General features: G+C 39.4%; 1 protein-coding gene across 2 annotated transcripts in view; it reads right to left on the bottom strand.

The window, feature by feature from the left end:
• The window catches only part of LOC126368856 (uncharacterized), a 198147-nt gene that overhangs the window by 178316 nt on the left and 631 nt on the right, over window positions 1-19200 (bottom strand). Inside the window, exon 1 of one of the 2 annotated variants that reach the window (XM_050013036.1) lies at window positions 15153-15433. The exons of the other annotated variant lie outside the window; for it this stretch is intronic. The gene's annotated coding sequence lies outside the window, so the exon portion shown is untranslated. Of the gene's footprint in view, window positions 1-15152; window positions 15434-19200 lie in introns of those variants that run through there. 2 annotated transcript variants of the gene reach the window in all.

The following is a 19200-nucleotide window of genomic DNA, read 5'->3' as shown; positions in this document are numbered from 1 at the left end:
AATCCAGAGCCAAACGCCACATCAAAGCAATTCATCTAAAAAAGCAATATTGCCCTTGACATTGCGCACACTTTTATATACGCAAATGTCGAATTGCAATATTGCTTTTTAGATGAATTGCTTCTATGTGGCCTTATTAACTCCCCACTATGAACTTTGGCAAGAGTTTTAATATAATAGGATAAGATAATTATATCCCGACGACCCGATTACACTAGCCATAAAAGCAGCTAATCAGCTCGCCACACCAAACACTTTAGGACTCCGATACCGACCCCGCCGGCGTGGTCGACGACTTCCCTCAATCAGCCCGCTTATCGCTATCGACCGACTATGGTCGATTTATTCTTTCAAATATTTTTCTTCTCAGACGACGCCCTGAGCCGAGGTTCGCGCCCAACTGGGCACCCTCAGGCCTGTTGTCTTAAACGTTGTACCGGGTGAGAGCCTTCAGCGCTGCCCATTTGTCCGGCCAAGTAGTTAATGCCACCTGCGGCAAATCTACAATAAGTCACGTCAAAAAAAAAAATAGGATCAAGGGACTGACTACAATGTCCCCTGCTCAGTCCCTGCTCAGTCCCTGCTCAGTCCCTGCTCTGCATCTGCTCTGCATTCCTATTGCGAGCTCACGTGCAAGGCATTCCCATTTCTAAAATAACCTGTTTCTACCAGTTTTACAAATTCTAAAGTTGTCAGCTAAGATCTGGATATAATTGAAAGTGTTATACGACTATATTTGTATACTATACTAGATTAGTTACAAGGTATACAGGGTGTTAGTGACAAAGTATCGAATACTGAGGGGGATGATTCAACTCGTGATTCTGAGTTAATATCACAGATCAGGTTAATATAAAGTGGAATTTTCCGTCGCAAAAGTATGGAACTGAAAATAATTAAAAAAAAAAACACTAACAGTTTCATGAGTCTGCGACGGAAAATTCCACTTGATATTGACTAAGAATCACGGCCTGAATCATCTCTCTCAGTTTCCGTTCGGCACGATGTCACTAACACCCTTACAGTCATGAGCAATATCATGTACCCACTTTAGGACTCTGTCGCACTAACATATTTGACATTTAGTGAGACTTACAGTTCAATTTGTCAAATAAGTTAATGTGACATGGTATCAAAGTGTATACATATTGATGCTCGTGACCGTACACCCCGTAAGTAAGGTACTGAAGAGGGTGATTCAGCTCATAATTTTGAGGTAATATCAAGTTGGAATTTTCCATCGATCGAACCTGTATTGGTCTGGTTTTTCCGTTCGCAAGTGTGGAAAGTCGCTTTTGTGAAAAACCGGACCTCAGGAGGTAAGCGGGCCATGTGAAAGCATGATAAGATGAAAATTACATTATTATCACTTTTTTGACGTGCTTTATTGCATATTTTCCGCAAATAGCATTATCTACGTGACCGGACAGATGGAGAGCGCTGAGGACTCTCACCCGGTACAAAATTTAAGACAACAGGCCTGAGGCTGCCCAGTTTGGTGCAAACCTCGGCGCAGGTCGTCGTCTGAGAGGAAAATATTTGCAAAATACGATTATTTTGCAAATATTTTCCTCCTATCGCTACCCAGTGGGTCGATAGCGATAAGCAATGAATGAGGGAAATCGTCTATCACGCCGAGGGGGTAAAGTGACTTTTATAACACTTTGACCGCAACACAAATAGAAATCTCATGTAAAGCAAATGACAACAAAACCGCTATCTATCACACCACATGTTTCTCTGCATAATCTACATGTTGATGTAATTGGATCAAAGCCATCAATAGGCAATTTCATGGATATTAATCATAGAAGACAATCAGCGTTTTTGTTACGGATCGTGTATACCACGGTATAAGAAAACCAGGTATGCTCTATACTAAGACAAGCCGCCATTGCTAGTTCATTGATGACGTAAGTGTTACCATTAAATTGGTATTTCCAACATTCCAAGGACGTAAATTATATGATTTAAAATTTATGAATTACTGACTAATGTATTTAATTACTGTTGCTTGTCACATATATTATATAAAAATCATTAAAACTGTAACTAAATCTTTTACTGAAAGATGAAAATTTCCTTGCAAAGTAAATATAAAAACATTGGTTGTGGGTAATTTATTTTTTACGAAATGGCAACGCAGGGTGGGATGACAGCTGGGCTAACCTTGAAATGTTAGCTGTCACTTTTGAGCATAGCTGGTTTTCTTGTCCCATCCCATTTACGATCTGTAGGCTCAGCACGGTAACCGCGCCGCGCGCGGCCCGAATTGTATCGAGACTTTCGACCAATAGCCGCTTGTAGGTAGAATTCGTATCGTTTATTGGTCGAAGCGCTCAATATAATTCGCGCCGCGCGCGGCGCGGTTGTCATGCAGACCCGCCTAGTGTGTACAGCGTGGATTGGTGTCGAGCGTGACTGTCTATATTGTCAAACAAGTGATGCATGTGACAAGAAAAGTTGTTTGTTTATGACGGCTGTAAGCATGTACGTGTTATTTTTTGACATGACTTATCGTAGATTTTCCGCATGGAAATAACTACTTAACCGGTCAAATTTTAATATGAGGAGCGCACTCCTCATTATGCGCAATGCTAAGGAGTGGATTTCTCTGCCGTCTTCTATATTTCCGAATGCATATAACCCGGGTGCTTTCAAGGCCAGAGTGAACAGGCACCTTTTGGGCGAGCTCGCTCCATCTTAGGCCTCGACAATGCCTTCGGGCAAGTCTGGGGTCAAGAGCAAACACATCGAAGGTAAAAAAAGAAATAAAAAAATACAAAGTTTAACTGCCTGAGGGTGCCTAGTTGGGCGCGAAACAAGGCTCAGGGTGTCACCTCAGGGCGATTTTCGATCCCTTATCATCATAAGTTTCATCACATTTATGCGATTGATGTGCCTTTAACTAACTCAATTGGGTATACAGTCGTGAGCTCAAGTTATAATTTTTATAATTAATTTTTTTTTTTTTTTTTTTTTTTAATTATTATCGCATTAAACATTAAATTGGGGTAGCAACGTCTATATTCAACTAATTGCGATACCTACCCATTGTTTTAACATAACGCCGTCACATATCCTATCCTAATGGTCATATGTCCTAAACCATATTTTTTTTGTAATTGTAATGTAAGTAAGTCAAGCTCATAAATATTGTTGGGTGTTTCTTTAGCCGTGTGTATCACTTCCGTGTCATACGATAAATGCACAAACCGTGCGTGTGCGACTAAGGAAGCGTGTGCGAACAGTTTGCAAAGAGTACTACATTTCGCAACATCATAGAAGGGAAGCTACAAGGAAAGAGAGGAAGGGGAAGACCAAGAAGAGCTTACATGGAACAGATTAAAGAAAAAGCGAACGTCGTGTTTAATAAGGAGGTGAAAGAATTGGTCTTTGATAGACAAGAACGGAGAATGCTACACCGACAAGAGTGTGGCTCTTAAATTAGTGATGACTACGTTTTGGCAGTCTAAATTGCACTATACAGTAGGTACGTAATTTGAATATATTCATCAAAAGGTCGATGTTCTAACAGAAAATTATGTGAGGTGTGGGTACCTCTTTCTACCCCAATTGGGATATACTCGTGAGCTTATGCTTAATGCATCAAAAGGTACCTAGGTACCTACTAAATATCTTTATCTTCAGACACGAAAATTTTCAGGTAGTCAGTTCGGGGCTGAGAAGAAGAAATGACAAGAAACTGCAACAGCAACACATCTTTTAAATCAAGTATTATAGATATACATTACAAGTTATTTAATAACTAGAAGAATTTAAATACCAGATATTTTTATCATTTAGGTAATCATTCGCCTGTTGTGCTTTTCTGTATATGTTGTCCTTATCTCTGTATTTTGTGTCCATTGTGCTCAATAAAGTATTTTATCTATCAATCTACCTATCATTCAAATGAAGATCCGCACGCACCTTTACTTCAGTCGGTTCGTTGGTACAAGTGGTTCCGCTATTTTTGCACATTCATGTAATGAACGATAGCTAGCGTTTTACTTAACCGATTTTCTAAAACATTTTAATTGATAATTGAAAAACTACTTACATACAACACGCATACAATGAAACAACCATACTCTCACGTCCACTATCACAAACACGCTCACTCACACACACATTCATACACACACACACAAATACATACACACAAATACATACACACAAACACAAACACAAATACATACACACAAACACGTTGAAATTTATTATTTTACTGTCTTTAATTTTACTCTATTATCTACTAGCTGTTCTGCAAATTTTTCATAATTGTAAATTTAACTGTTTAATGTCTAGAGGTGGAGACCTGGTGTCCTATATGACAGGTTTTAACTAGTTTAAGCACCAGGATCTTCTCAAAAATTGTATGCACAAACCAAATGTCTTTTGTTATGGATTCTTTTTTGTAGAGGAAATAAACTTTTTACTTACTTACTTACATCATTAGTAGTTTTTATAAAAAGGTAATAAAGGCTTATCGTCTATGATAGCTGCAAAAAGTGTGATTAGTTCGACTGATTGATATTTTTTTTTCGATACTGGTAACACGCAATTGAGCCCATTCAGTTGTACTTCCATTTTGCTTTTGTTTTTATGAAGAAAAACAGTGGTTTCTTTTATCACTTTTACTTTTAATGTTGCTAGTCACAGAATAACAGGGTTAGGGCCGTATCTCACTAGGGTACCGCGGTGGCGCCGGCTCAGTTACGCCATCAACAAAATTTATGTATTGTATGCTGCTTCACCTGGTATCTTAACGGCCTCCATGGTCAAGTGGTTGAGCGTTGGGCTCACGATCCGGAGGCCCTGGGTTCGAATCCTGGTGGGGATATATCACAAAAATCACTTTGTGATCCCTAGTTTGGTTAGGAAATTACATGCTGATCACCTGATTGTCCGAAAGTCGACCAGTGCTTCGGAAGGCACGTTTAGCCGTTGGTCCCGGTTACTACTTACCGATGTAAGTACGTAGTCGTATCATGAGTCATGTCAGGGGCCTTTAGCGCCTCAATAGTGACCCTCACACCAGGGTTGATGGGATTGGTAATCCATCTCACAACCCACACGATAGGAGAAGACCTGGTATCTTGTTGGTAGCGCTGCCAAGAAGACACAAGCAGAGGGGTAGCTAAATAGCAAACTATTTGATTTACATCTGACTTCTAAGCACGTACTTGAAATAATAGCCGTTTTGTTTGTGCTGACACACACAACATAACGAGGAGTAAGTAGGCGGGCCCTGGGGAACATTCAGTCAGACAAATCATCTCTCTTATGACGCAAAAACTAGCTGATGCCTCGCATTTGCGGAAAGCTTTTGGCATAGAATAAGGACTAATACTACGTATAGACAACACACACACACACACTCACACACACACACACACACACGCACATTGACCAAATTGTAGATGTCCTTAGAAAAGGTTTAATACGATCTACTCTGAACCGGCGTGCGTGTATGAGGCGATTGATGAATGTGGAGGAAGCAAGAGAAGTGTGTCAGGATCGAAGCAAATGGAATTCTATAGTCTCTGCTTACCCCGGTGGGAAATAGGCGTGAGTTTATATTACGTATGTACTACGTATAGTATAGAACGGCATTTGTTCGCTCCCCGCCAGCGTCTGAGAGCAAAGTTTACCTCAAGGCAACTCCGGACATAGTATAGTCTTCAATCGTATGGCGTGGCGTGAGTGAGTCGTCACACATACAGATGCGCGATTAGGATAACGTCAATGTGTAGTGTCTGGGTAAAACAAGGTTGTTTGTATGAAGTGTGTGTGGGGTGTGTAGGGGCCAAAATTAAATGGGCTCTGGATGTTGCCTATAAGGTTGCATAACAGAAACACTCCTCGTCTTTTTTGATGTGACGTGGCAATAACTACTTAGCCGGATAAAAACAACAGTGACAGTGGTAAAATGTATGGGATTTACGTAAGGTGACATGTCAATCTCATACATTTTTATCACTGTAAGTACTTTTAAATCTTGTTGAGTTAAATGATATTGAGTATTTCATTCAAGTTATATGTATGGGGTGTTAAATGTATTGGATTGACATAAGGTGACATGTCAATCCCATATATTTTTATTACCGTCACTGTCATATTTTGTAATTGTTTGCAACTTGGCTAATGCACTTACTGTGTCAACAGCATATATCTACATTTTGTTAGCGGCGTGTCTATGGTGGAGCGACCATGGTGTCCTAGTGAAATGTGGCCCTTATTTTTAACAGTTTTTCTGTACTATTTTAGTGGTCCATTTTTTACATGTTTTCGATAGTCGGACTAATCGGACGGGATTATCACTTAAATGTTTTTTAAAAGTTTGATACGCAGCTGAATACATTTAAGATACTATGTTGTTTTTGTGGTCCCAGGCTAGTAGAGTTGCTTTGTATTAAATCCCTAGAGCCATAAACAATATTGTATAAATATATATTCTATTCTATAGACTTGCATAATGACATTACTAGTCTGTCTCTGTGGTCCTGTCGTATACCGGCTTGCAGCGATAAGTTATTACTTTATCTTAAGTGTAGTTTTCACTAACACAGTTGGCTCGACTTATATACAGAGTATTAGTGACATCGTAACGAATGCTGAGGGGTTCAGACCCATGATTATGAGTTAATATCAAGTGGAATTTTGCGTCGCAAAATTAATGTTTTTTTTTTAATACTTTTAAACCTTTGCCATGAAAAATTCCACTTGATAGCAACTAATAATAATGGACTGTATCATTTCTCAAAGTTTTCGTTACGATGTCATTAACACCCTGCATACGGCGATACGGCTCACCTCCTATCACGTTGATCTAACAGAAAGATCGGTGTGGTGTAGATACTTAGTTCATCTTGAGATGAATGTACCTCTCACTACCCCGATTGGGATATAGTCGACAGCTTATATTATGTTTCTATTCATATAATAGCAGTGTTACAATAGACAAGAAAACCAACGTACACATTGCATGAATGCTGTACAGGTATTTTAATGATGCATAGTGTTTGTGGATCATTATTATTGAATCGTGGTCATGATCAGTCGCAGACAGTTGTTTTTAATTTATGCAAAATATAAACCAACTGTAAACTGTACCAGCTTCTATGGTGGAGTGGGCGCGAATAAAAACATCGCGTTAAGCTGCTTAATTATCATAAGTAAGTAAATAAAACACATAGAAATGGAGGTGGTTTGGTCATGTCCTTAGTAGACCTATGGAATACACGCCAGCGGGATCGGGGGCCTGAAGTGTTTGGTGTCGCGAGCTGAGTGGCCACCTCTATGGCTAGAGTAATCGGGTCGTCGGGATCGTATATTACGTCTTTCGGACGCCGATATTTTTCAGTACTTACCGTCCCTAAGCGGGATGCATTCGGAAGCCGCAACTACCAGGGGAATGTTATGTATGTGTATCTTAATGCAATGCTCACACACAGTCGAACATGAAATGTGTTCGGCAAGGCGTGAAAGAGGTGTGTAAAGTGTGCGTAACACTGCTTGGTACTTGCTTCCTTCCGCACTAGCAATGACAGCCAGTAAATAACCATCTATGCGGTACCACCGACGACTTAAGTCAGTGTAGAAACGCGGAAAAGACCATGGATGTAAGTAGCAGGGCGTATCTAGGATTAACTTGTAGGTATTTTCACCCTAACGAGTGGGTTGTGAGGTGGATTACGAACCTCATCAACTCTGGTATTAGAGTTACTATTGAACCGCCAAAGGCTCCTTACACGACTCGTTAATTAGTACGTCGACCGGTATTGGACGACATAAATATATCTATTATGTATCTGCTTACATAGCATTACGTAAGACTCCACCACACTCGCTGCTGAGCCTCTTCATGCTGACGTCTAGCCAGAGGGAATGGTGTTCCGTCGCTGCAGGGAGGCGAAGACGAATAATAAATAAATAATAAATTCCCTAAATAGTTTAATATTTTAATTATAATATTATATATGTACACAACAACAGCCACCGTGATCTAGTGGTTAGAGCGTTAGGCTCATGATCTGTAGGACCGGTTCGATTCCCAATGGGGAGATTGACGAAATCACATTGTGAGACTGTCCTTTGTTTGGTAAGGACTTCTCGTCCGAAAAAGTAATATGATTTAGTGCTTCGGAAGGCACGTTAAGCCGTTGGTCCCGGCTATTAGCCGTAAAAACACCTCCATTAACCCGCACTGGAGCAGCGTGGTGGAGTATGCTCCATACACCTTCCGGTTGATTGAGGGGAGGCCTGTGCCCAGCTGTGGGACGTATATATATAGACTGTTTATGTTATGTTATTATATATGTATTCTTAGATATAAGTATATATTGTATGGGCTAGTATCCCGGGTCCAACGGCTTATCGTGCCTTCCGAAGCACGGAATCATCTTACTTTTTCGGACAATCAGGTGGTTCAAGCAAACTACAGTCTCACAAAGTGATTTCGACAATGTCCCCATCGGTAATCGAACCCGGACTTCCAGTATCTTATCAGTAGGACTTATCGTGAGCCCAGCGCTCTAACCACTAGACCACGGAGGCTGTTTCAGACAGAAAGTATAGTCATCAGAAGAAAATAATGTTATTAATTATGTTCGTGATTGTAGGCCTCAATAGGGAACATTAAGACCCCGCTCTAAGATCCTGACTTGCACCACCACCGTGTTGGAAAGTCGTCGGCCACTTACGCCAAGAGGTGCGCAGGCGCATCGGCATAATTAAATGCTAAAGTAATTACGTCTGCCCGCTGCCATCGACTGCTGTTTGATTTATAAAAATGGCCGCGTAAAGTGTATTCATTTACAGATGTAAACATTTGAGTCCTATTTTTTTTGCGACAGTTCTTATGGTTTCATGGTGTGGGGACTTAGTTCGTCTTGCGATCGATGTACCTCTGACTACCCCAATTTGTTTATATGCGTTATGTTAGTTCTAATGCAAAATATCGTTCAAGATAAATACGTCGCGTGAATGAAATAATATTGTTCTTACAAGTAATCATTTAGTTAAATGAGATTTATTTTGTTTATGATTTAGGTTTTATTTTATTCGGTGATTCGGAGTCCTCTTATTACATAGGTTACTATATATAGGTACTAAATGCAATATATTCAGTACTATTCAGTAGTAGGTATGTATTAGTTATAGCAGAAATAATTGACGATTGATCATAAGGTAAAAAGGTAACCAGACTTCAAAAAGTATATTTCAGGAATGAAATATCTTCTCGAATGGCGACCACGTGTCGGACGACGCTCAGTGGGTAGGCCCGCTACAAGGTGGACCGACGATCTGGTGAAGGTCGCGGGAAGCCGTTGGATGCGGGCAGTGTAGGATTTATCGTCGTGGAGATCCTTGGGGGAGGCCTATGCCCAGCAGTAGGCGTCGTACGGCTGATAATGATAGATGAAATATCAAAGCGAGGGCTGTATCATTATATGTTCCTTCACGGTTGTAATTAATGTAAACTGTGCCGCATTGAATCCGTGTAGCCTTGTTCGAAGAACGCGTGACTTACATGGCATTATCACGGGTTTGAATTCTAGCTCGGGATCTAAGCGACTGAATCGACTTTATGAGTTTGAATTCATATTTGAAGAATGCCAGGATCTGTGGCCGGGTAACGGCAATAGGCTCGCTCCCTTGGACTAAAACATAGCTGGCGAGGAGTGGTTTTTTTTACTATACACTTCTGCCTACGCCTTCGGGGATATTGGCGCGATGCTATGGTAATTTATAACAGCTCACTCGGCTTTTACACAATAACATAACCTTTTAATAGTGTTCCATTGAAGTAAGATACACAAATGTCACATTCCGCACCTTAATGTCACGACTTTCAATCTCACTATCGATGCGTTATGGGGCAAGTGAATGCCACATACCAACACCTTCAGCCGTTGGTCCCGGTTACTGCTTACAGCTGGCTTAGCACCGTAGGATCACGACTCTTTCTTGCCTCGACATACGTCACCCGTCACTCTCTCATAGTACTGCACAGAAAGAGACAGATGGTCTCTGTCGCGGCGAGAAAGAGTCGCGTGCTTACGGTGCTAAGCCCGCTGATGTAAGTGAGTAATCGTTACATGAGCCATGTCAGGGCCTTTGGCAATAGTAACCCTGACGCCAGGGTTGCTGAGGTTGGTAATCCACCTCACAACCCACACGATAGAAGGAGAACACCTTCACAAATTTGATGGTTGCAATACATGTTTGTCGATTTTGGGGTAGTCTTGTCAGGTACGCCGGAAAGAAAGGGATGCGACTTGCACATGACCGGAAAGAATGGCGTGAAAGAGAGGAGGCCTATACCTAGCAGTGGGTGGATACAGGCTGAGTAGATAAATAAATAGAATTTGCAACTATAACTGCAATTATTATTTGTAAACTTTATCTTTATCTTCTATTTAACTTGTTTAAGAATTTTAATAAAGAAAACTGTAATAATAAGTACGACATTTTGTCACGTTTTTCTATGACGTCACAGGTTGTTTTTCGTTAGTAATTTCGTGTTTTGACGTGTATAAAAAGGTAACTGATTTGACTAATTGAAATCTACCCTATTATAAAGGTGAGAGAAAACACACACGCCATTGATTCCTATTCGGGTGAGCAGAAACTCAAATCACTTACGAATGTATTTTTTTACAATGAGACGCTTCCGTAGTTTTCACTGTGATACGTTTACAAACACTCCCCCTTTCCTTAGCAGGGTGAGGTCAACACCCGATACGTATTAGTGCGGGGCGGAGTACGGTCACGGGCATTAATATGTACACTTTGGTACCATGTCACATTAACTTTTTTGACAAATTGAACTGTAAGTCTCACTAAATGTCAAATATATGTAAGTGCGACAGAGTCCTAAAGTGGGTACATTATATTGCTCATGACTGTACTACAGTTCTACATGTAGTATTATTCATTATTCTATGGTCATATTTAACAGAACAGTTATGAGAACAAACAAAAATGCTTAGACAAGTAATAACACCAAGGACTAATGAAATTAGTTACAGTTTTTATAGAGCTTGTTTACTGTGCCGGTCCAATGGATACGGTCCAAGGTTCGATACAAGGAGATACAAATTAAAGTAGTTTCCTATTTCGCTTTTTACTGTTTTTTAGAGGATTTGTTACTGCGGGACCAAAGGGATTCTTTTTAAAACGCCAAGAATAATATATCCATCTTGGGACTTCATAATCTTCAATCGTACCAATCTCATCAACCCTGGTGTCAGGGTTATGGGACATGACTCATGTAACGTCTATGTACTTACATCAATAAGAAGTAACTGGGTCCAACGGCTTAACGTGCCTTCCGAAGCACGGATCATCTTACTTTCGGACAATCGGGTGGTCAGCTTGCAATGTCCTAACCAAACCAGGGTTCACAAAGTGATTTTTGTGATATGTCCCTACCAGGATTAGAACGCAGGGCCTCCGGATCGTGAGACCAACGCTCAACCACTGGACCACAGATGCCGTTGACCAACTTCTTAAATAAGTTGTAGTTTTGCTGATGACTTATAGCTCTGCCTAAATGAATTAAAGCGATATTTATGTTTTTAAAATGAGGCCATAGCATAATGAGAACTAATATTCAATAACCGTTTCTTGAACTGAACCGAATAAGGAACAAACAGGTTCTCAATTTGAATTTCAAATAGTGTCCGAGTGTTCCATCTTGGTATTTGACAGCTGATTCGCCATACGGACCGTTACTAAACTTGGAGACATAACGTGCATAACATCACGACTGTGGGCCCATATTGGAGAAGTCAGAGACAAAATAGTTCTCTTTTGATTGCTGCAAAGGGTTTGACTTTTCAGTTGTGGCTTGGGCTATCGCCATTGGCATCCCAGGATTTGTAGTTACGAGTCTATCTATAGAGGTGGCCAATCAGCTCGCAAAAACAAACACTTCAAGACCCCGATACTGACCCCGCCGGCGTGGTTATTGATTTCCCTAATTCAGCTTTTAAGGCTATCAGCCCACTAGGGTTGATTATTAAGTTATACCAAATATAATCATCTCAGACGACGCCCTGAGCCGAAGTTCGCACGAGCTTTCAGCGCTCTCCATTTGTCCGGTCAAGTAGTTAAAGACATTGGCGATAAATCTCGGCACGACACCAAGACACGTAAAAAAAATAAAAAAAATGGTGCGAGTTTTACGATTAAATAATAATATTTTTTTGTGAGTTTCCAACTTGGGTATATTCTAAATGGGTATTTTTTTAAGAAGTTTCTAGGATAATTTTGCGGTAACATCACGGAATAGAAGAAAGAGGTTAAAAAGCGCGCGTTTTTAAGAATTTGAATTTTGTAGAACCGCAGTCGCCGGTGCCACTCTGTTTTACTACTACTCCTGCAAACAGATGAGTAGAATAGATCTACATACATACATATATACATAAATAGCCTATATACGTCCCAATGCTGGGCACAGGCCTCCTCTCAATCAACCAGAGAGGGTATGGAGCATATTCCACCACGCTGCTCCACTACAGGTTGGTGGAGGTTTTACGGCTAATAGTCGGGACCAACGGCTTAACGTGCCCTCCGAAGCACGGAATCAACTTACTTTTTCGGACAATCAGGTGATTCAAGCCTGAAAAGTCCTTACCAAACAAAGGACAGAATAGATCTATGCTTCTGAAATTCCATAGCCACTTTACCGGCAATGTATATTTTATGCGATAGGCTGTAATTTTATCATAGCTTTTCATAAAATACTGCATACAAAAGTTTTTTTTTTTGATAAATAGCCGATCATACTAAGATTTCAGCTTTCTTGTTCTTCTTCTTCTATCGTATGGGTTGTGAGGTGAAGTACCAACCTCATCAACCCTGGTGTCAGGGTTACTACTGAGCCGCCAAAGGCCGCTGACATGACTCATATAACGACTACGTACTTACATCTTGCTTACTTACAGCTTCTTTTGATAAAGAGGGATCTCCTTGCATCATAGGCAGTATTTGATTTGCCCTGCAGCATTCCTTATTCTATGTCTTCAGGTTATATACAATGCACAAGACGACCTTTCAAAATACTAACGCGGAGCTCTGTGTGTCGTAATGTTTGCGGATGAGTGGAGTGCAAAGTTGAAGTATGAAGTATTTGCTCGTACTAGTTTGACGCGCGTTTCGCGCTTACTTGGCCCTTTCAACCTCTTTTCTCTATTCCGACAAAGGGTGACACCCATAAATATTGACTTTAGTGCCCTCAAACTCACCCATTTGCGATAGGTATCTGTTATTTATGACGACTTCTGTGGTATAATGACATAGGATAATCACCAAACCAGGGAACTTGGGTTCAATTTCCGGAAGGGAATTTTGTCACATAGACTGGGTCTGCGTGGTTTTCCAACAATCCGCAGTGGTGCAGTTTAGTGGAGTATGATATACCCTACTATCGATGAGAAGATGCGTGTGCCCAGTTTTGGGACTTAAAATATTGTGTTATGATTATTACGAACAGTTCTTTAAGTGGATTTGAATAAGTGTCGATTTACGGACTGCAATTTACTTTCTTTAAATAATGGCATCCATTTCAAAACTTACCGTTAAATGCATCTGCGGTATTTAGTTAAAAGTATTCCGAATTCAAACTCATTCAAATTTATTCGTTCTACAGCCGCGTTCTAGATTTAAAAAGCGTTCAATTATAAAGCGTGATTTATTTTTCTCAAATTACCGGTCTTGACTAACTGGCCAGTTTTTTTCTATGGATTACTTTTATTTTGTGTGATTGTTAGGCGATGCTTTAGCTTACTTACCTATTTAAGCATTTCACTTTATCAAGCCACGATTTGCATTTAATTTTAATAAGTGTAAAAAAAGTTATACAATATCGAATAGATCCTTTTGTAATTGCTGAAAGTATTTTTGTCACAAAAGCGATAAATTTTGTAGGTATCATAACAAATCATTGTTACATTTTTTAAACAATATTATTGTTTCATCTTGTTAAAGTAACGTTTTCCTTTCCTACTTGCGACTTGAAAGAAATCGTATTTAATGGTCATTGTATTTGAAGCCTTTTAAACACCTTGTTTACACAAGAAAATACAAACAGGTAAACGAATAAGTTAAATATAACATCAAATAACATCACGCCTCTATCCCTGAAGGGGTAAGCAGAGCTTTTATATATAGTTACACCTGGCCAGCTAGGAGGCGCGCCTACCGGGCACACATCCCACAACTATTATCTTTTATCTATGATCCAGATATCAATATATATCATAAGAAGTGGAAATAAAAGTGGTTTAGAGCCTAAGCCAGGATTCGAACCCGCGACACTACGATGGAAGTCACGCGTTATCCGAACAAGAATAGGTATTACTGATTCCTTAAAATATAAAAAAGTAAGTAATGATACTTTACTAGTGTTTCGGATTATTGTTTGAATGTAGAATTGGGTTGTTCCGTTAAATATACTTAATAAGTAAGTAAGTAATGATACTTTACTAGTGTTTCGGATTATTGTTTGAATGTAGAATTGGGTTGTTCCGTTAGATATATTAAGTATATTTACTATATATGCATAACTAGCGACACGCGCCGGCTTCGCTTGGGTGCAATGCTGAGGAAAAATGAACAGTATTTCTACACTATTTAATGTATGTTATTATACATATAAACCTTCCTCTTAAAATCACTCTATTCATTAAAAGAACCGCATCAAAATCCGTTGCGTAGTGTTAAAGATTTAAGCGTACATAGGGATATAGGGACAGAAAAAGCGACTTTGTTTTATACTATGTAGTGATTATAGTTAGTATAATTTTATTATTATGTTCTACTTTCTCAGACTGTTTTTTTTCAGTAACTGTTGAAAACCATAGTTACCTACGAAATAAACAACAAATGTGTAAACACATATTTATATACTTACTCGTAGGTATAATAAATAATCGAACGGAGCATTGCGAACTCTGTAAATCAATTTTCTCGATTTTCTAATTTTAAGTGTACAATAAATAAAGAAATATTCAAGTTAACATGTTAACGCACGAGTAATAAACTCATATGATCGACATGTTCGATCGATGCGGTCAATAAATCTTACACTAAATAAAAAAAAATGCCGGTACGAAGAAAGTAACCGCAGACTTACTTACCAACACAATTATAGCGCATTCCTTTATTTTTCTTTTAAAAACACACACACTTTTGGGGCCAGTCACATTTCACTAGTCAAACTTTTTATTTATTAAATAAAAACAACCTAAATCGAACGTTTCAATTGAAATTATCGACCACTTATTTTTCTTTTCTTTTTCAAAATAAATAAAGTTAAAATTTATAATTATTTCTTATCTTAAAATTCGAACGACATTGTTATCAGTACGGATTGTTTTCGTTGGAGAATTTCGCGAAGAATGTGCGCGCGCGCGGATGCAGAGAAATGACCTAGAGAACTGACTGATAGTAACGAGTGGACGGTGCGCGGCGCAGCGATGCGCGAGAGCATTCGAAAACTCGTGGTTTTACATGGGAAGTAGGGGTTTTGATACTTTTATTAGATGCCTGAATGCATGAAAAGTATCAAGAAAATTATTATATATTTTAGATTTTCTCGTGTTATCACGTATCTAATTCTACCTCCACAGTAGCCGAGTTATAAAAATCTTCTTGAGTTATGCCAAATCGCTTTGAAATATTATATTTATAACTGAAAACTAATTATTTAGCCCAAGGAACATAAGTACACTTACCATAGAAATAAAATCAAAAGTCCCCTCATAACAAACTCGCGATCCCCATTTTTTGACGGGTTCCGCATACCTAACCTGAAGATTTGACAGGTCCAGGTTTTTCAAAAGTGACTGCCTGTCTGGCCTTCTAACCTGGACAGGGAAAACTAGGCCGATACAGGTTAGGCCATTACTTCGGGTATGAGGGCTTTGATTTCCTTCACCGCTTTCAAAAAACTACGAAGTATCAAACCGCCTTCATCTCCTATAAACCGGTAGACTATTCATGAGTCCGCTTCATGCGCATGAGTTCCAACTAGACGTGGTTCGTATTAATGCATCTAACACTATTTATTTCGTGCATTACAACCATTTATCACTCTGCAAAGTGTCGGTATTTAGTACTGTGCACATTTGACTCTAAAGAGATTCAGATAAAAAAGTTTTAACATCTAATTTATTTCGAACAGCAATAGACATGTTGTAATTAGAACAGAACAAGATTACATACATAATCTTTACTCCCGTAACCTGTGTGTTGTTAGCAGTGCCACAAGCATTCTGATGATATTAGCAGTTACTTTTGAAACTAAGTCGTATCCTAAGATGGATATGATGAGTTGTATGGTAATAGGTTATCAGCTATTTAATTTTTTGTCTTAAAGCGACAAGGGCTCTCATCCGCAATTTAAGACAGCACGCCTGAGGGTGCCTAGTTGGGCACGAACCTCGGCTCAAGGATTCAGAGAGAGTTATAAGTATCTATTTGAAAGAATGAATAGACCCTAGTTTGCCGATAGCGATAAGCGCTAAATGAGGGAAATCGTCGACCACGTCAGCGGGGTCGGTATCAGGATCCTGAAGAGTGTGTGGTCGTGAACTGATTGGGAGCCTCTATGGCTATATTAATCGGGTCGTCAGGATCGTATATTACGTCCTTCGGGCACCGATATGTTTAGTACTGTCCTTGAACTAAAAAGGAATGTATTTGGGTACTTTAACTACTAGGGGATTTGAGTGATGCTGAAGAAACGTTTAAACCTCATTTGAGCCACTGGGAAAACGAACGGGTCATCGAAGACATAGTCAGACTAAACAATAAAAACATAGAATAATCTGAGGACTTTTTATAGTCCATAAAAACATTATTACTTAGGTATCACAAAACGCATCGTAATAGTTAACATTCAATAATAATTCATCATTTTCAAGATGCTTTTCATTTATTATGTTTTATGCGTTTCTATATTTTATTGCAGACGTGTTATAGCTTTTGATTATAAAATAATACGGACCTCCAGATCGTGAGCCTAACGGCTAAATAAATAAATAATAAATAAAATTCTTTATTGTCAACAGTTACAGTAACAATGTTAATACATTGGGCTTATTTTTAACTGGAACATGGGACAAAGCATGGTCCACTGGCTTCCAAACTAAGTGGAAAACTTGTGACTTGGAAGGCAGCTTTTCGTCGTACATATTTGTGGAAACAGGAATATTATTATCTTACTGTAATTAACTATAACTAACTATAACTTGAGGAGCTCGGTGGCGCAGCGGTAAACGCGCTCGGTCTGCGATTGTTGACGTAAAGCAACTTTCGCAGAGGCCGGTCATAGGATGGGTGACCACAAAAAAAAAGTTTTCATCTCGAGCTCCTCCGTGCTTCGGAAGGCACGGTAAGCCGTTGGTCCCGGCTGCATTTAGCAGTCGTTAATAACCAACAATCCGCACTGGGCCCGCGTGGTGGTTTAAGGCCCGATCTCCCTATCCATCTATTGGGAAGGCCCGTGCCCCAGCAGTGGGGACGTTAATGGGCTGATGATGATGAACTATAAATGCAAAAGGTCAATATCTTCAAAGCAATATCTTTTTAATAATCTAAGCTGACCTGAGTAACAAAGTGTGAAGTGAGCGAACAACCAGCTAAGAGAGTGTGGGGCATAAGGCCACTGGGTGTCGTATCCTTGTATACTAACGGGAATTAGCGGAAAGCTCGGCTGGTACAAATTACAAGCGGTCTAAAAATTATCACTGTACTAAATATAACAAAATATTATAGTAAAATCTCACTCAAAAAACTTTTAAAACGCACACAGCGATGTAAAACTGCTTTACATCACATTTGTCATACATTTTTCGCAAAAACTAAAACTTTTGACAGGACTAATAAGACAACACACTTCTTTTTTAGCCGACTTCGGTTAAGCCAAAACGAAATGTTATGTGTTAAATTGGTTTGGACACGTAGAGCGGTCGAAGGATAATAGGATTACGAAAACAGTATTAATATACTGCGAAGCAAAAAAAAAAGCGAAGCGAAGCGAAGCGAAGCGAAAAAAAGCGAAGAACTGGCAGACCTAGAAGGATGTACATTTACCAAATTGGAGAAGTTCTTACAAAAGGTTCAGCACGATCTAGGTACTCTGAACCAACGTGCGTGTATGAAACGATTGATGAATGTGGAGGAAGCAAGAAGAGTGTGTGACGGAAAATTCCACTTGATATTAACTCAGATTATCATGGAATATCATGGTCTGAATCGTCCCCATCAGTATTCGTTACGATGTAACTAACACCCTGTATAAGTCGAATTATACAATCCGGCTGTGACTGTGTACAATTAAAAATCTAATCTAAATATATAAAAGTAGAAACTGACTGGCTGACATATCAACGCACAGTCTAAACGGCTAAACCTAGGCACTTGAAATTTGGAAGGGACGTAGCTTAGGTACCGTAGAGGTGCACTAAGAAAGGAATTCCCGGAATTCCCAAGAGAAGGGGAATTAGCGGGAAAATCCTTTTGTATAAAAAATCTAAACCGCTTAAGTTAGACGCTTGAAATTTGGCATGCAGGTACCTTAGTTAACTAAAAGCTTAGTTGAAACAGGATATTGCAAAATTCCCACGGAAACGGGAGTTAGCGGGAAGAAACATTTGTATGAAAAATCTAAACTGCATAAGTTAGATGCTTGAAATTTGATATGCACTCCCACACACACAAACATCTCTCTTTTATAACACGCCACGCGGACGAAGTCGCGGGCAAAAGCTAGTATGTTATAAATTGTTCTACAAATCTAGACACATCTCTTGTAACTTGCACTGCTACGGGAAAGCGGCGAAGTGCTAATAAGCTCTTAACAACATTGAATGTTGTCTGGGAGAATCAGTGTAGCGGGGAGATTACGGCGATCAAGCAGCTTCTGCCAACCCACGAACTGGGCTATTACACTAATGAAGATTGATGGACTTTTAGCCTTTATTGAATTTGTGGAACCAAATACCGATGATAGGTCAAACAGCAAAAGTTCAGTCATTGAGCCCAGCGAACTATTTGTAAATACTGGTGAAATTATGAACCATTATTTGTCATAATTAAAAAATATATAATTTGGTAGGTGTTTTTGGTCTATTGTAGAAACGACATGGTAACCAGGAGGTCTTAAGTGCAATCAGTTAATTT

The sequence above is a fragment of the Pectinophora gossypiella genome, chromosome 8 (assembly GCF_024362695.1).
Source record: "Pectinophora gossypiella chromosome 8, ilPecGoss1.1, whole genome shotgun sequence".
NCBI lineage: Eukaryota > Metazoa > Arthropoda > Insecta > Lepidoptera > Gelechiidae > Pectinophora > Pectinophora gossypiella.
The sequence above is the reverse complement of the archived record's forward strand: the minus strand, read 5'-3'. Positions and strand labels throughout refer to the sequence as shown.